Source organism: Struthio camelus, chromosome 18 (genome assembly GCF_040807025.1).
Source record: "Struthio camelus isolate bStrCam1 chromosome 18, bStrCam1.hap1, whole genome shotgun sequence".
Taxonomy (NCBI): Eukaryota; Metazoa; Chordata; class Aves; order Struthioniformes; family Struthionidae; genus Struthio; species Struthio camelus.
In genome coordinates, this window is record NC_090959.1 from 10,056,725 (window position 1) to 10,073,644 (window position 16,920).

Consider the following 16,920-nt stretch of genomic DNA (forward strand, 5'->3'; position numbering starts at 1 on the left):
AACTAAGTAAACTGTAAAATGGAAAAATTGAGTCCCAAACCTAAAATGTTTCACTTAGAAAATGCTAAAATTGCATAATTGCATTTATTTGGAATTTGGCGGATGATATAACTGAAATGGATGAAATTGCCTTTAGCTGTAAGACATTTCAAATTTCCAAGATTTTAACATTTTGGCTAAAACTATTAGATGATAAATAATGGGAGGTCATTACAGTGAAGAAGTAATGTGCTGTCAGAATTGGGATTTTAGCATTACTAAATACCGATCCATAATGGCAGTTTACTGAGTTATTCTATCAATGATACTTACAGACCTCTCAGCTGAAAGGTGGAGTGAGTATAGTGAGAAATAAGTCATGGTTAGCCTCTGGTATATTACTGGCCAGTGCAAAGTCATACCTCAACAAATCTGTAAGCTCCACTTGACAGGAAAATACCATATACATTTTTGATGCCACAGAAATAAAACATAATAATTAAAACAATGGTTCTTTCTCCTCAACATTTTCTTTAGGTCTGTGTCTTCCTCAGAATGAATTCTAGGCAGGCAATTTATCATCTATCCACACGACATCTAAGCAACATATTTAATGCAGTTGCAGATCATACTTTAAATTCAAACATAACATCAATCCAACAATTTTTGGCAAATAAAAGGCAGCAATGGAGTGTTAGGAATTCAAGTAGACTCCAGCCTAATTTAAATGGTGTTGCTCTCAAAAGCTGGCAGCAAGGCGTGCATCTTTTTAAAACTGTTTCTGTTAGGAGCTGATGTTTATGATCCTTCTCAGCTTGGCAAGAAAAACACTTTTCTAAACATTTACATTTCACATTCTTTGGGACAGTTGAAAAATGTTGGCTTGCAGTTCTCCATACTGCAGAGAGGTTGTGAGGAATGTTATAGTAGTATGTTAATAGCCATGTACTTTTCTTGTTCTTTGATTTACTGTGTGGTAGTTTTTATGTTAGCTGTGTCCTTAACGTTGTCTGTCCTGATCTTAGTTTCTCTCAAACAACATGAGCCTAGGTTTATTTTTCTAGCTAATAAAAACAAAGTCAATTCATTTATTAATAATACTTTGTACTAACATTATAGTCTCCACTTGGAGACGTTCCCATTTGAATATATTCACTACATACTGTTGTAAGACTCCACAGCAGGATAAGAAAATGAACATTTTTTCTAGAGATGCAGTTGGTGAAGAAGGGGCTGTCATTGTTCTGTTTGTCCGTCCAAACAACGGAGCCATGTTCTGGTTTGCCTATGAGTGACTGCAGTGCATAGACAACAACAAGACTAGTAATACAATGCAGAACCCCTCATCAGTCACGCTGGCTTCAAGGTTACTACCCCTATGAGCAACTGCTGTGTTTGAGTAACACTTCAGCTCTCTGGCTGCTGTGCACCACACATCACAGGCCCCAGCGCACAACCCTCACACTGGTGAGCTCTCACAAACAGTGCCATTAAAGGCAGCTGGGCTGACTGCTTGTACCTGCCAACTCACTCCCTTGCACACAGATTTCCCAATCTGACCCAGCCTAATAGCATCAGGGAAAAAATATTAGCATTGGCTTTATTCTTCAGCGAAAGCAGTGTTTTCAAAGCAATGCCTTGAAAGCACAATTAAATCATAGATTAAAATGTAAATGCATAAATATATTCAATGTGTTCCCCATTCCACAAATCACTTAAGGATATGTATGAATCTTACTGCTATAGTTAAATGAATCACTGCATTAGGACGGGTGTATGGGATCCAATGAAGTTCTAAACATTGCCAACTCCCAGGAAGGTCACTGAAAGTTGATGGCACCTAGGAATTACAGGATTGAATAAATACAAGAATGTACCTGCACATACATTATTATGCATGCAAATAATCTCACTGTAGTGTTGACATCAGTGTGTGTCCCCAGGTTGGGCTGCTTTTGTGGGTAAGCTCACTCCTGCTCTGAGGAGGTGCAGAATTAGGCCTGGTGGTAGTACTGCATGCCTGTGTTCTAGCATTTTGATTCAGTTTACCAAGGTGTATACAGTCTCGGTCAAGGTATATATAAGCCACAGTCACAACAGCAAGTCAGCTGCTTCAGATCTAGGCCATTTGGCTCTCAGTTGAGGATGCCAGGTTTATTGAAGTAGCTTGTTCTGAGGCACTGAAGAAAGAACAAAATTTGCTCTATGCCTTGCTGGTAGCAGCAGTAGAGAACTCAAGGAAAGGGAATTTTACAACCCATGAATAAATATGCTACTGAAAAATTGTAGGTGCAAAGTCTTAATTGCTACTCATAATTAGGCAATAATACAGACTGTACACATATAATGCCCTTCATTAGAGGAAATCAGGTAATTTACTAAATTTCGTTACAGTCTCACAGCATGATGAGACCCTCTAAAGAAGCCATAAACTACCTTGTTTCAGTCTCAGCGGTAGTCTACAAGACTAGCAACAGTGGGCTCAAATGAGCTGCAAAGTACAGCCCTTGAACAATACCTCTGCACTGCCAATTGGCATTACCTGAGAGGACTAATTTAAAAGTGCTTGAGATGTTTACATTACACTCCGTCAGTTGCAACAGTGACCTCAGTGTATGCCTCCTTTTACTTTTTGCCAGTATACTGAAGCATCAAGTGCCAGATTCAAAATATATCTATTTAGGCTGCTATGACTGCAGATAGACATTTCAGAAAATTTTGCTAGCTGCTTAAATACCAAACTTCCACCGCATTTTTCAGGGCCCTGTAAAGATACAAGGCATAAGTAATTTAAAAAGCAAAGTCTACTTTCAAAAGTAACAAAATGCTTATTTACATGTGGAGGAGTTCCTGGTACACTGACTGAGACAGGAATTATTTTATCATAGAAATATTGTAATTTTTTAGCTGCCGCTATGGCTGTGTCATTTCCAGCTGCTTTTGCTGGCAATGCACATCCTCTCAGCCAGAGGCTGTCACAGCGAAGTCACAGTGCTGTGGCCACAAGCTTGGGCCCGGTGGCTACTGGCATGGTGAAGTCACTGAAGCACAGTGACCACTCTGGCAGCTCCCTGCGCTCTAAGTTAGCTGAGGGCTTATGTTGTTCAGGGAGGTGCTTTTATTCAGTAGGATAAAAGCTCGGTTTTGCTGGCTTACATCAAACTTGTTTGGAAATAGTTTAAAACTCATGGAAACAAAAGACAATGTGTCTTGACAAAATTTTTCAGTATAATTCTATGCAAGAACACACTTATTCCAGAACAAAAAATGACCACACAAAGACTTTCTCAAAACTAACTCCCTGTCAGCCTTTAGAAACTGAAAGTCCCATTTTAAAGTTGAAGGCACTTCAAAAAAAACACATTTTTTATTTAGCTTCTTGTTTCCATTGTGGACATCCCCCAGAGCAAGCACCCAAAATCCAAGCTGGGGAAGCTCAAGGTACTCAATGACTGTTGCCTCTTTTCAAAGCAAGCACCCAATATCCAAATAAAGGAAGCAGAAGCTCGAGGTACTCATTGACTGTTGACTCATTTCAAGGTGGACATCAAAAATGAAGTATCTGATATCTCTGAAGGGTGTTCAAAATTTTAGCCTATATGACTGTGACAGAGGATAAAGGTGAGGAATTCCTGTTGTCATAGATACGTCCACTCAGAGCAACTTGTTATCAATATGTAATCTGTATTCATAACGTAGCATATATAGGTCTCTATAAAAAACTGATAACTTACGAATCGTACACTTAATAGAATGTGTATAACCAGTGCCTTGAATAACGCTAACAACTGTATAAACAAAGGTAGCAGTTTAGAGTGGGTGGGAAGCAGCAGCCAGCAGGCTGGATAGGAAAAATGGAGAAATAATCAATAATAAGGCACCTATCACACAGGAAGAGCCAGCAGGTGCATTTAGAGGTCAAACACCTTCTTGTCAATTAGGTCTAAATCCAGAGGAACCACTGGTAATATCCATTGCTGCTGGCTTTGGTAAAAGCTGATTAGAGATACGTTTATATTATAAAACCTAACTTCTAAAGAATATGGGCATGGAGAACTTCAAGTTGTTGTCCAGAGAGGGATGGAGCATGGTGTACATTCAGGACTGGGAGTGATGGATCCCAGTGCTTGAGAGTTGTGGACATTCTTTGAGATTCCAGGGAAGACAGCCTAAAATGCTGGTCGTTGGTTGTTAAATTTAAGTCAGAATTGAAATAATGTTAATTACTTCTGTATACTTCCTCCTAGCCTAGTATCTAAATGTTTGATTTTAATTTTTATTAAATAAACATCTGTTTTACTCCTAGGCTGATCAAATGTTGGGGGTAAGGTAAAGCAACAAAGATGACTGGTGTTACATTTCTAATGGAGACTGGGGATTGAGAGAAGAGCTTACGTATGGGTAACACTGAGAACCTGTACCTTGGCCCAGCTTCATGAGATTCTGCAAGCGGGAGTGTTTTCTGCCAGGCTGCAAAGAACCAGTGTAGGAGCTGAGACTGCCAAATGCCAAGTTTGCAAAGGTGGTCCCTTTAGTAGGCACAAACAGTACCTTTTCTGCAAGGAATAGAGGGACTCCCCATAGCTTCTCTAAGCCATGGTGCTTTACAATGAGTAGACCAAAGTCACACCACAGGTTAGTGACAAAGCCGAAAAGAATCCAGATTGCCAGCTCCCTGTCCTAAATACCAGATGTAGTCTTGCTTTCTCCTCTAGGATAAAAGCATAAGGAAAAAATGTTTTAAAAGCTTTCAAGAAGCAGTGTGGATTTTGCTGTGAAAAGGAGGAAACATTATCAAAGGATCAAAAAATTCCACAGAGTAACACAACAGTTACTATTGCAAAACTCTGGGGGATCTCTTCTGTGGTTATTTAGCAACCCAAAGTCATAGCAGTATTTCTTCGTCCTCCGCAGTCATAAATTCTTTTTCCTGTTATGGATAAGTTCAATAAGCTCAGTTCGTTTGGCTTTACTGAGAGCCAGATCTTGCCTAAAATTTAACATTTTTATTGTCCTTTCCACACAGCATTTATGCTGTGTTTATCAGGTTCATTTCTTTTTTCATTAGAAGTTAATCGCAATGCCATTAGCAATGCTTTAATGTCATGAGAATCACACTCTGTAGGGTGCATCCTATGACTGCCTCAAAAATCTCTCCCTGTGGATATTTTGTCTGTGTGAAACAGTCTAGTTCCAACTATTCATCTTTGCCAAGAAGAACAATGTTACCAATTATTCATACAGTGGAAAATAAATCAGAATAATCATTTGTTTTCTTGCAGTTCGTTGTACATACCCTTCATCAGGAGAAATTTAGCTATGGATTAGAGAAATTTCCTTCCAGCTTCCCAGCTTCTTCAGTTCGTGCAGATTTCATGGTATGCCTATGCATTAGATGAACTATTTTACCTGGGAGGCAGGAATTGTTCCAAGTTCATACCTGTTCAAGATGAAATTCAGTTTTATTCAGGAGTCTGGCATAAAGCCCATCTACCATAAATCTTCAGCATCATTATATAGAGTATGGAAGTGTTAACAGTGACCCAGTAAAAGAAATCAAGAATTTGAAGGTGGTTTTGTGGAGAGACAGGATCTGTCATTAGTGAAAAGAAATGAGGTGAAATTACTGAAAGAGCATTTCTGATCATGCAATCAAGGAAGTAGTGTAAAACTCCAGGGCACAGAGGGATCTGTGAGTACTACCTTGAAGAGTAGACACTTCAGATACTTCTTCAGATAAGGGCATATCAAAATCCAGTGCCTGAGCTGAGAAACCCCAACATTTATATTAAAAATACAATCAGTTCATATTTATGGATTGGGACATTAGTAGCTTTAGGACTTGGCTTTCATTTTTTGTTTAAACATGCAATTCGTAATAACTTATATGTGCCATTACCTTGAAGGTATCAGAAATCACAGCAGGTGCACGCTCAGATTATACAAAGTTACCTTTCTGGGTATGCAGTTGTGAAAATCTGGTCTTAAAGATTTTTTGCAGTTTATTTTGGCTTTGCACATTAATTAAAGAGGTGTTGTCCGAGGTGCTGAGTCCTCTTCAGGTCACTGTGAAGGCAAAGGAGTTGCAGGTGCTCCATGCCACTGAAAATCACGTCACTGGCTTAATCATGAACAAAGACTTATTACCTAGATTTGTAGCTGGTATCCAATGAAATCTGAGATAGCAGTTACACTCCTAAGCAACTAGTAATACCAGTTTTTCGACAAAATTAATTAATGCAAATGCTAACTGTTCTAAATTCACTTAATAAACAAATCACCCAGAAGAATTTGTGGTTTTCATTAAAATATGAGTATAAATAGAAAAGGAAGTGCAAGACCTGATATTTAGCATCTAGTAGATCCCAAAACGTGGCCAAGCTTTTGCAGAGATCTCTAGGTGTGTAATGTGAGTAATTAGCAAACTTTCAATATTGTCTTTCAGTCATTATAAAATACACTGAAATGCTTTCTAAGTGTGCTGCCCATTAGTGACTAATGAAGCAACTCCAGCTAATAGGTTAGATCTTGCACGAAACAAGTCAGAGTAAAGTAGACAGTGCCAAGCGGCATGGCGGGCACAAGGGACTCGGAAGCTCCAAGGATGCAATGCTATTCACGGTTAGTAAAAGAAGTGAGACTGGCAGGGAAGAACATTGCCAAGTGCCTCAATAACATAGTGGCAGTGAGTCTTGATATATGTCCAGTGCCTGCTCATGCTCAGATTTGTTTTTGAGGCTAAGTGAGCAGAGAAACTCGAGATTAATTCCCATTCAGTGTAAGATACCGTGTTTTACTCTACATCTTAGTAACCTTAGTGCCTTATCCTCAGTACAATAGCTTGCTGTCCTCTACCATGCAGACCAAACCCTAAGCAAGACTTCTGTATATTCTGGGATATTTCTGACCTCATGAAGGCTTTTAAAACCCTCTAACTCTAAATATAAGCCTGATCCTGACAGGGCAGCTGAGATTGAATCTTAATGATTGTTAGAAGTACAATGAAAGGGAACGAATCCCCAACTGCGTAACTTCTCAGCAAGCTTCTGTACCTGAAATCTCCAGCGTGGACCAGGGGCCTCTGTATTCCTGAGAGAAGGAGGATATGTCAACATTCTGCTCTGATTTTCAATATTAAAATAGAATTGACCCCAGGGAATTTCAGTGTTACTACCTATACGAATAGTAAGATAATCACTTCTCCTCTTTCTCAGGCAATAACAGCCCTGCTTTGGAAGTGGCCTCAACTTGGCCTTTCCATCTCCATCTGCATATGTTTTGGATATAATGGTAGTATTTTCTAGATTGCTCAATGCTGAACAAAGCATGCTGCTATAGAAGTCCTGGCCGTACGAGATAAATGCTGATTCCACTGGGAAGTCTACCCAGGTCTAAATGTGAGAATGGAAATAGGTAGCAGTGCCTGCACTGTCTGTCTGTGTTTGAATTCTCCCTTGCCTGCCACTTCCAGATTCTTCATATTGAAACTGGCGTCAGATTACAAACTTAAAGTGTCTACCAAATAATTAGGCATTATCTTGATAATGAATTATGGATCTAAAACAAGTCTCAGAGGCTGAGAAAGTTTGAAAAATTATATATTTGCCTCAGAAAAAAAGGGAAAAAGGAGAAGGACACATAATGAGAATATAATCTACTGCACTGAAGGTATCATAGCAAAAGTAACTCAAAAGGCAGAATGCATTCTGAATTCCGAGCATGAAAAAATTTTTACCAGCCTTCACCAGTGGCCTAGACATATGTCCTCTTCTGCATTCCTCAGCAGACTCTCAGAAAGCATCCGTAAAGCAAAACCACAGCTCCCCGCTGTGAAGCCATCCCATGGTACCTCCCTAGTCAGGCAGAGTCCAAGCCATGACACTGCTTAGCACTACTGTATGGACTGTGGTAAAAATTACCTAGCTGACCTCCATAAAAGTTAATCGAGTGGCCCTGCTTGAAGCATCATGCGTCTTCCTGGAGTTATGCATTGGAAAGGACTCTCTGAGTCATCCTCCTAAATCTGCATATCCCTTTGCATCTTGGCATGAACAGTCAAGAGCCATTGGAGCCAGCTTGAAAAGCCTCATGTTTGTGCTCTCCCATGCAAATACCTCTTCTGCCTATATATTAGTTACTGTGTGTGGGTTTTCTCTCTCACTCTCTCTTGCCATATGTGTGGGAGTTGATGGCATCAACTTTATGAAATCTCAACACACGCCAAGAACAGCTGGAGAAGTTGAAACAAGTTCTGGGTGAGGTGAGTTTCATGGGCTGGGCAGGACTGAAATTAGCAAAGGCACGGTGGCTGCTTGCCATCCGGGGAGTATCACCTGGAACATGTGTGCTTTGCTTTCTCCAAGAGCAGATTCCCCATGGAAAAAAGGATTTGATTTGATTTAGATAATGATGATGACAGAGATAGCTGAATTAGAAGAATATGTTCACCAGGAGAGACCATCTCTGCACCTCTTCCGTGACTGGTTCATTATGTAAATATAAAAATTTCATCATGAGTCTGAGGTAATTAATATCTTCAGCCAGCATGTAGCACTCTTCATCTTCAAAATGCTTTACTAACATTAATAACTAATCATCACAACACCCTGGGAAGCTTATCATCTTAACCAATGGGTAAACTAAGGCACAAAGGTTTAAGGTATCACAACTGCCAGTGGCAGTACTCCTGTGTCCCAGTCGGGTGCTCAGTATGTTACAGCATGTGGTCAAGCTCCCTAATATGCCTTATGATAAGAAGGAACAAACTAAAAGGGCATTCCAGGATGAATGAAATTGAACTCCCTTCAGATTGTGCACAGAGCAGAACCTGTTAATCCCTTGCTGCTCCCTACAGGTCCCGTGTGTTCTCAAATCTAGGACATTTGTCCTGCCCTTGTACCTTGCAACGTAGGCGTTGCTACCAGATATGACCAACAGTACCCCTGACATGACAGATACCCTCTGTTAGTTATAGATTTATACCTTATAGATAGACACCCTAGAGTTAGTTATAAATCAGTTCATTTAATAATCTGTCTGTATCTGAGAAGAATTTCCAGCTTTTGCCTCAATCTTTTACACAGGAACATTTGAGTCCGGTTCAAAGTTTGGTCTTAAGCTGTTGATTTGCTATAACCAAGTCTTGTTTAAGCTGCTAGATGCAGCTTTTACATTATCATCTTCTGTCATTGTTTCCAACTAGACATTTGCACTGGGTCATAAATTATTGCTTGGTATGTTATTCCCAGACAAACCTGGAGAGGACTGTGATAGAAGAGACTTCCCTGCCCAATTCAGAAAATAAAACCGTGGTGAAGCCTACTAAAGATAGAAGCAAACACAACTGAAAGAAAAGTTTGCCGGTCTTGAATCTTCACAAGAAGAATTTGTCAAATGTGGCAGGCTGTCATTAAAACAATTAACCTAATCAAAAATCCCTTTTCTCTTATTTCTACCTAGTCAGGTGAATATTAAATATTAGATTTTCCAGGGGCACAGGGAAGAAGAAGAAATCAGCCTCTGTGTTTTCATTCAAACATGTGTATGAAGGAGCAAGTACAGATTTGCCTTCATATACCTAAAGTATGCATGTAATTAATATGACTGCACACATAGTCATAAGACTTGTATACATGACTGGCCACCTGCATGTCAAACGGGTGGCTGTCTCAACAGTGACAGTGCTTGGGCATGCAACTCTGGCATTTAAACATACAGGAACACACGCTTTTCTGGTAAATAGGGCTTCTGAGACCTGTTATTCTGCTAACCCCATGCTTCCCAGGAGGTACAGTACCTGTTTGGGACAATACTTCTCATTCACCATATAGATTCTTTGTACCTGTCTGATGGTTTACAGGAAACTGGTTGGTTGTGATGTCTTAACTCCTAGCATCACCACTATGGGTACAAGTGCAATTCTCTCATCACTCCCAAATCTCTTTTGTCTTTTCCAGAAGTGGAGGAGGCAAAGAAAAATCCTAGTTCCTTTGAGGTGGGAGCTTACTCCACGGAGGAAGAGAGAGAAGCTGACCTTCAGTGCATTTACTGATCATATTTATTTTTAAAGGCACTTAGCCATAAGTCTCAGCCTATGGCTCTGCTTCCTGCAGACACACCCTGCTTGTGGCTGTGAAGGTACTCACTAAGCACTAGTAACACCCAGCATTTATATAGGGCTTTTCATCTTCAAAGTACTTCCCGAACATCGTTCAATTAATGAATCCTCTCAGCCCTCTGTGAGGTATGCACAGTTATTACCCCCACATTTTATAAGTGAGGAAAAGTGAGGCAGTGATTAGCTGAGGCAGCACTGTGGGAATTGGGATTAGAGCTCAGGAAAACTCAACAGTGCATGGACCCCCATCCCACACTCTGATGGCCAGACTGCCTCACTGGGAAATGTATGTGGCACCTTCGTGCAGCACAATACCTTGAACGTGATCAGAGCAGACCCTTTGGTGCATCAGCAACATCTTTTCCTTCCAGGTTCCACAGGTTTTCTGTGTGGAGAGCTGGGAAAATGTTTCTTTTTCTTCTTTCAGTATCAGTTCCAGATCCTGCCGCCACCCAGGCAGAAGATCCAAAGAAGGACACTAGGACTGAGGCTTCAGAAGAGGATGGTTTCTATTATCGATAGCACTAGTTAACAAATATTAATTTTCAATGCCTTTGCAGTGTTTTTAAAATTACATAAAAGGGTGACTTTCACTCAGAGATCTCACAGCACCCCATGGAGGAAGGACAGTGTTGCAACCCCAAATCACAGGATGGCTCGCTGGGCAGACTGTCAGACCCACTCAGGTTAGGCCTCGTCTGAAGATCTGATGATTCACGACCCTCAGCCCACATTCATGAACGTTCAGTGAGTTTCACTCACATCCTCCTCAGTGACTGCTGGTTCCTCCCTCAAGAAGCCCCAGGGTATCCCAGTTCCCAGCTAACATGTGGACGACAGAAGCAGACTTCCTGGTCATAATAGTAGCCAGTAGGGTGAAAGAGGGCGCCAATGATGGGGGTTAAACCTAGATTGTTTAAGCTCGTCAAACTTGAATATCCAAGAGAACCTGCAGGGCTTGGTTGCTTTCCAGCCCTTCAGGGCTCTCACAGTCCTAATTATTATTATTGTTGTTGTTGCTGTTGTTGTTGTTGTTGTTGTTATTATAACAAAACATTCATACACTGCCATAAAATACAAACTAGATAATACACGTTCCTTGCCTGAAGAGTTCAGACTTTAAACAGGCTGGGCATCCAGTTCAAAATGCCCAGCTATCCCTCAGGAGAGACAGAAGAGGCACAGCCCTTTTAGAGCAATTTCCCCTCTCAATTCCTTTCAAGTGTGGCTGAACACTGTGAAAGGATATGCAATGCAGCAATTAGAACGGCTGACCAGGCAGGATCAGAGATACAGCGTGCTCCTCCAGCGGTGCCTTAATTCATGTTCTACCATGCATAGCAGCTGCGGCAGAAGGATTTTTAACTGGTGGTCACATTCACAAGGAGGGGACCAGGAGCAACGGGATTTCATTGTGGGTGTGCATCTCAAATCAGCTGCAGCTCAAAGCTGGTACCTGCAACTTAGAAAGCAATGTCCAACCAGCTGTTCTGGAGGGACAGCAGCTTCCAGTTCTTCCCGAGTTTTCACAGGCACTATCAGGGAATTACCGTCAGTCAGCTGATCAGCAATGCCGCGTCTATGTTAGGCAGCAGCTCCTGAGCCAGATGGTGCTTTAGCACCTGCAGAAATTCAACACGCATTGCTCCATCCTGCTTCTGGACAACGCAACCATTCCTACCAGCACTGTTTCAAATGCAGCATTCATCTAAACAGAGGTAGTAGAACTGTAACGCCCAAAACAAAATAGGGGCATGGTAGTGTACAGAGGCACTGCTGATGCATTTGCAGAGTCAACTGCTGGGAAGCATGGGGGCATCTGTGGTTCTTAAATGCTCTTCTGATTCTGAGACTCAAGCCTTCTTGTGCCTGTGAGGTCCCTTCTATTCCTTCTTGTCAGTGTTTCCCAGTCTCATCTGAAATGCCAGGAGATACTGAGCCAAGAGAGAAGTGGAAAATGTTGCAACTCCTAAGCTATACTTTGAAATGATATAGTAATAGTTATAATTAATAATAATCTCTAATGAAAAAAATCCATGCTTATTCCAATATAGACACTTTAGGTAGTACGAGGGCGTCAGGCAGGTTGATTCAGCCTCTGGACAGACTCACCCACAAGGCCTAGCATCAACACACCCTGTGTACACCTAGTATCATTTTGAACAATAACTGCACCAAAACAAAACAAAGACAAGTAGCACTCTAGGTCCTTTGTGTGTCTGTGCACAGGAGAGGGATCCTTGGCCAAGTTTTACCAGCTGAAGGCTCTACGTCAGAAACCATCCCTGCAACTATATTCAGAACCTCATAAAAAAACCAAAATCAAAATATATTTACAGTGAAGAAAACATTACTCAGAAGTGCTGCTGTTTTCATTCCCTCCAGTGCTCTATGTTCCAATGTCCTACTGTTCTCTAACCATTTGGTCACAAAGACATTAACAGATACTGTTGAAGTTTTTGAATGCTTAATCTGACCTATCTGAGACCTGGCATAAACCCAAGAAAATTAAAAACAGGCGCACACCTAATGTGTTATTAAGGGATATAATGTTAATGTTCTGGTTATTACTGAACTCCATAGCAATTCTCATCACAGAACCTCCTAGACAGAGGGGAATACTCACTGGACACTCAGCATAAAGCTTCACCTCACCCGCTGCCTATCCCTAAATGCTATCCAACATTGCTGGCACATCTTCCCATTCCTTTTCTCCAGGCCCAGCCGCCCACCAAGCTCTACACTTTATCCCTTGGAGAATTTGTTCATACACACAGATAAGTTGATGACCCAATTCTTAATTTTTCCCCAGTTGAACTGCTACTTCATGTCCAGTCCCTCCCCACCTGCCACCTTCTCCCAGAGTGCTCACTGACAGCACAAGCTGAACTCGCTGCCTTTCTTCCTGTGCCCTCCTCTCACTGTTCCTGCCACCTTTCTCTGCTCGTTTCTTGGCTGTCACCAAAGGACCCCTTTTCTTAACTACCTTTTTGCAGCAAAGCCCCAACAGCTGCTTACAGTTAATCATGAAAACACTTTCTGAGATGTGGAATCTGTTAACAGGCCTGGTGCACACTACATTACATTTCAACAGAATAGTGAAGCATTTGGTTTCTTCCCATCTGCAGCGCGCAAAGAAGGTGATCTAGACAAAATGGCTAGTTTCTAAGTTAGTTCCTCTTCGTTTATGCTTCCTGCCGTAGCAATAAGTGTCAGTCATGCAGAGCTTAATCTCAGCTCAGGCGTTAACTTGAACACAATTAATTCTTGGCAGCAGAAATAAAATATTATGAGCCCCTTCTCTCCTGATGGTGATAAGGCTGACTGTCAAGACAGGCTTTGCATTCACTCCTTGACTTTAGCAAGAGTTAGATCAAGCCCATACAGACTAATAAAACAAATGACATTGTTGGCATTAGCAAGTGCAACTCTTTTAGTCAATTGATTTCTATCTTACTATGCCAGCCAGGATCCTGCCTCAAATTACTGATGTGCCTGGGTTTTTTCTATTTGTTTTCTTTACTTCACTTCAGGAGATCAATTCAAATTACTGGTGGGTGAGATTAAAAAGCACAAACCTGAGGATTACATTGTGGCCCTAGGAGAAGGTGTTTGATAGGTTGCAGTGTTAGAAACACCCATGTGGCCAGATACATGCCAGATGATCACACATACGACCTGCTGTCATTTGGGTCAGCATGATCCATCCCAGCTTTCCTTTGCCTTGTCTTTGTTGCCTTATTGCACTCTCCACATGGCATTTTCAGTCTTGATTTACCTCATTCCACTTATGGAGCTGACTTGTGTGGCTCAAATGAAACCTTGTTAACTTCACTGGGGTTCACGGTGATTCAAGTTATAGGATGAGACGGCCAGGAACACTGTCATCAGTTCAAGTCCATCCCAGGTTATCTTCATCTGCAGGCTAAGGAGCCAGCGGGGCAATCAATCTTGCACTACTCACAAGCCTGACACTCAGTCTCCCACTCCCCTACCCTCATCTTCCTGGCTGCCTATTTTTCTCTTGTTGCCCTTATGAAGGCTACAACTAAACCAATCTGGCATACCAGCCTGATGTACTTTCCAGACTGAAGCATGACTAAGTACAGAACTCTTCCTATGTTTTCACACAAACACACTCTATGGACAAGAACACAGTGAAAAGAGATCATCATGATGCATCATGGAGACTGCAAACCCCTGAAGAGTCAACAGATTGGAAGGTCCCCTGCAGAATAGGTCCCCTTTCCCCATCAAAATGTCCTATTCCTCTTTTGATATGAACAGTCATAATATTGCAAAACATCTCAGACTCATTAGATCATGCACAGAGACATCCCATATTATTAAAACTCCTGCAAAGGCATACTCTATTAGCAATATTTTGGCAGCCATCCTGAAGGTTCTTCAGGAGTTATCCATTCACAACGCCACATATTTGATGACCAGTCAGTGTACATTACACCGCTAATAAAGCTGGGGCAAATATTTTGAAAGTGATCCACAGGCAGAAACATTTACATTAATCATTCGATCAAGAGTATTAAACACAAATATATCTGACCGATGGGATAAAATGGCAGGAACTACTCACATGCCAAAACCATGACATTTAAGATTGATTGTTATATTTCAATAGAATTACATCTTTTGGTAGACTGCCTAGTCCAAAGAACATCACCCTCCCCTGAAAACCAGGAAGAAGCTTGTTCTGCCCTATGTTGAACAGAATCTCTACTTAAAATTTCATTTGATTTATCTTGCAAATGTGCCCCAAGCTTGCCCTGTTTTATAGTCCCTTTAGGACATCCTGGGAGCTAACGTGGTTGGTGCATTATATATTGGATTGCGTAAAGTGTTGCCTACTTATAGTTTGCATATTATTGCAAATATGTTTTTCAACTGACTGAAAAAATACCGCGATAAGGTCTTACTTATAAAAAACCTTTAAAATGTACATTGAGAAAAATGTCTTATGATTTTACTGAAAAGAGTCTTGATGAGATTTATTCTAAAAAGCTCTATCTTGATAAATTTGTACAGATAAAAACATGCAGTTTCTCAATTAATTTTGACATGGTCAAAATGTAGCATACGTTTGCAACAAAACTACCAAGTACTTGGCTTTCTATAAGTACAATTCTGCAAGTGGCCATATGGCTGTTTCACAGCAGCCAGGTTAGTTAACTTCATTTTTGCTGATGTAACTGATGTAAAATTCACTTATGAATAAGCTATTAGAATTATTTAGCTTTTTCTTTGGTAAAACTATGCAGGATTGGCCTCAAAAATTTGCTTGCTTCTAAAATTCCAAACATATGCAAATAAGTCATTTCTCTCATTTAAGAAAATAGTTCAGTTACGAACACTTGCATGATCATAGAGATGTTTGGGAGACAGTTTAATCCCTGAGAACAGTCTTTATATCTAACACATCATACATTATTTCAATATATGAGCTAGATGTATGCAACCTATCATGTTAAATATCTCCTCTGAATAAAAAGACATAACACCAAAGGATTTGGGGAAATCCTATACTCATTTCATTGAACAAAAATATCCTCCATGTCTCTCGTAAAACTCAGTTTCTAAGAGTTGCTTCCATGATCACTCCATACTGAAGTAATACCAGACAAAAACTTTTTATAATCAAACACAGGTTAACGTGTTTGTTTGAATTCACTGAACCTGCCCTTTGTCTGCAATGCTTTCCAGCTGAACACGAGCTCTGTTTCCCTCTTCTGTGCGTGCCCATAACCCAAGGTCAGGCATGCAAAGGACTATTCAGAATTTAAAAATGAATAATTTAGCTAGGGGTGTTTGTATCCCAGGTCTCAGTGGAATCGGTTGAGTCCTGTCCCCATACCACAGGATGTTGGGGGCAAACTCCACATTGTCCTATGTGACAGGCACGGGCCTGAGGGCAAAGGGCTGCACATGCTGCACATGCTTCCTGCCCTGCACAGTACCACAGGCTTTCTCCAGCTCCTCCTATCTGGTGGGACCAAAGAATGGGAAAGAATCGAAAGTGCTGGGTTTTGTGGTCCAGTCCAAGACTAGAAAGACCTCTCCAGGAACTAAGAAATCTCACAATTCTCACTGTGTCCCATCCTCCTCCACTTTGATATTGCAGTCTCTTACATAAATGTTGTTATATATTGCATATGTATTAAAAACAAGCATGAGAACAAGACACTCTACTGCATGCTGTTTTCCCTCTTACAAGGGAACGAGAACAAAAAATCTCCAGCACATGCAAGTCACATTGCTTATGCAATTAGTTCTCCAATAGCTAAGGCACATCCATTAGTTCAGCTAGAAACTAGGAGGCAAGATAAGCGTATTGTATTTTCCGTTTGCAGCATTATCTCCAGCGGAACAACCACCAGGATCACAGATACAGTCTAACAGTGTAAAGTCTTCATAGGTCTATTACTCTTCCATAGACAAAGTGATGTTTACACGGAGTTTTCCAATATTATGGGATACGTGTTCAATAATGTATTCTAAACCAGCATCTAGGTTCTGTCAAGGGCTTAATTCACGAGTTTACACAGAACAGATACAGCCAGTGGTAACTGTGTTCCCCCCCCAGAACTGAGCCTAAGGTGAAAGTGCAGGGATAACTGGACTTGAACTTTATCTAATGAGGAAGAGGCCTCGCTATATTAAGCATCACAGGTCTTTTACTGCCTCCTTAAGAAGTGAAATGTGGAGAAGCACAAGGAGCCAGAGTGACGAGATCTCGTATAGTGTTTTTGCATTTAAGCATTATTACGTATATGTTCATAAATAGCCAGTGCAGCACAGCAGCCTCTTGT

General features: G+C 40.9%; 1 long non-coding RNA gene across 2 annotated transcripts in view; it reads right to left on the reverse strand.

The window, feature by feature from the left end:
* LOC104150045 (uncharacterized) overlaps positions 1 to 16,920 on the reverse strand; it is a 164,485-nt gene that overhangs the window by 8,508 nt on the left and 139,057 nt on the right. For both annotated transcript variants that reach the window (XR_011135313.1, XR_011135314.1), the window contains exon 3: positions 5,276 to 5,419. This is a non-coding gene — a long non-coding RNA (uncharacterized lncRNA). The remainder of the gene's footprint in view (positions 1 to 5,275; positions 5,420 to 16,920) is intronic.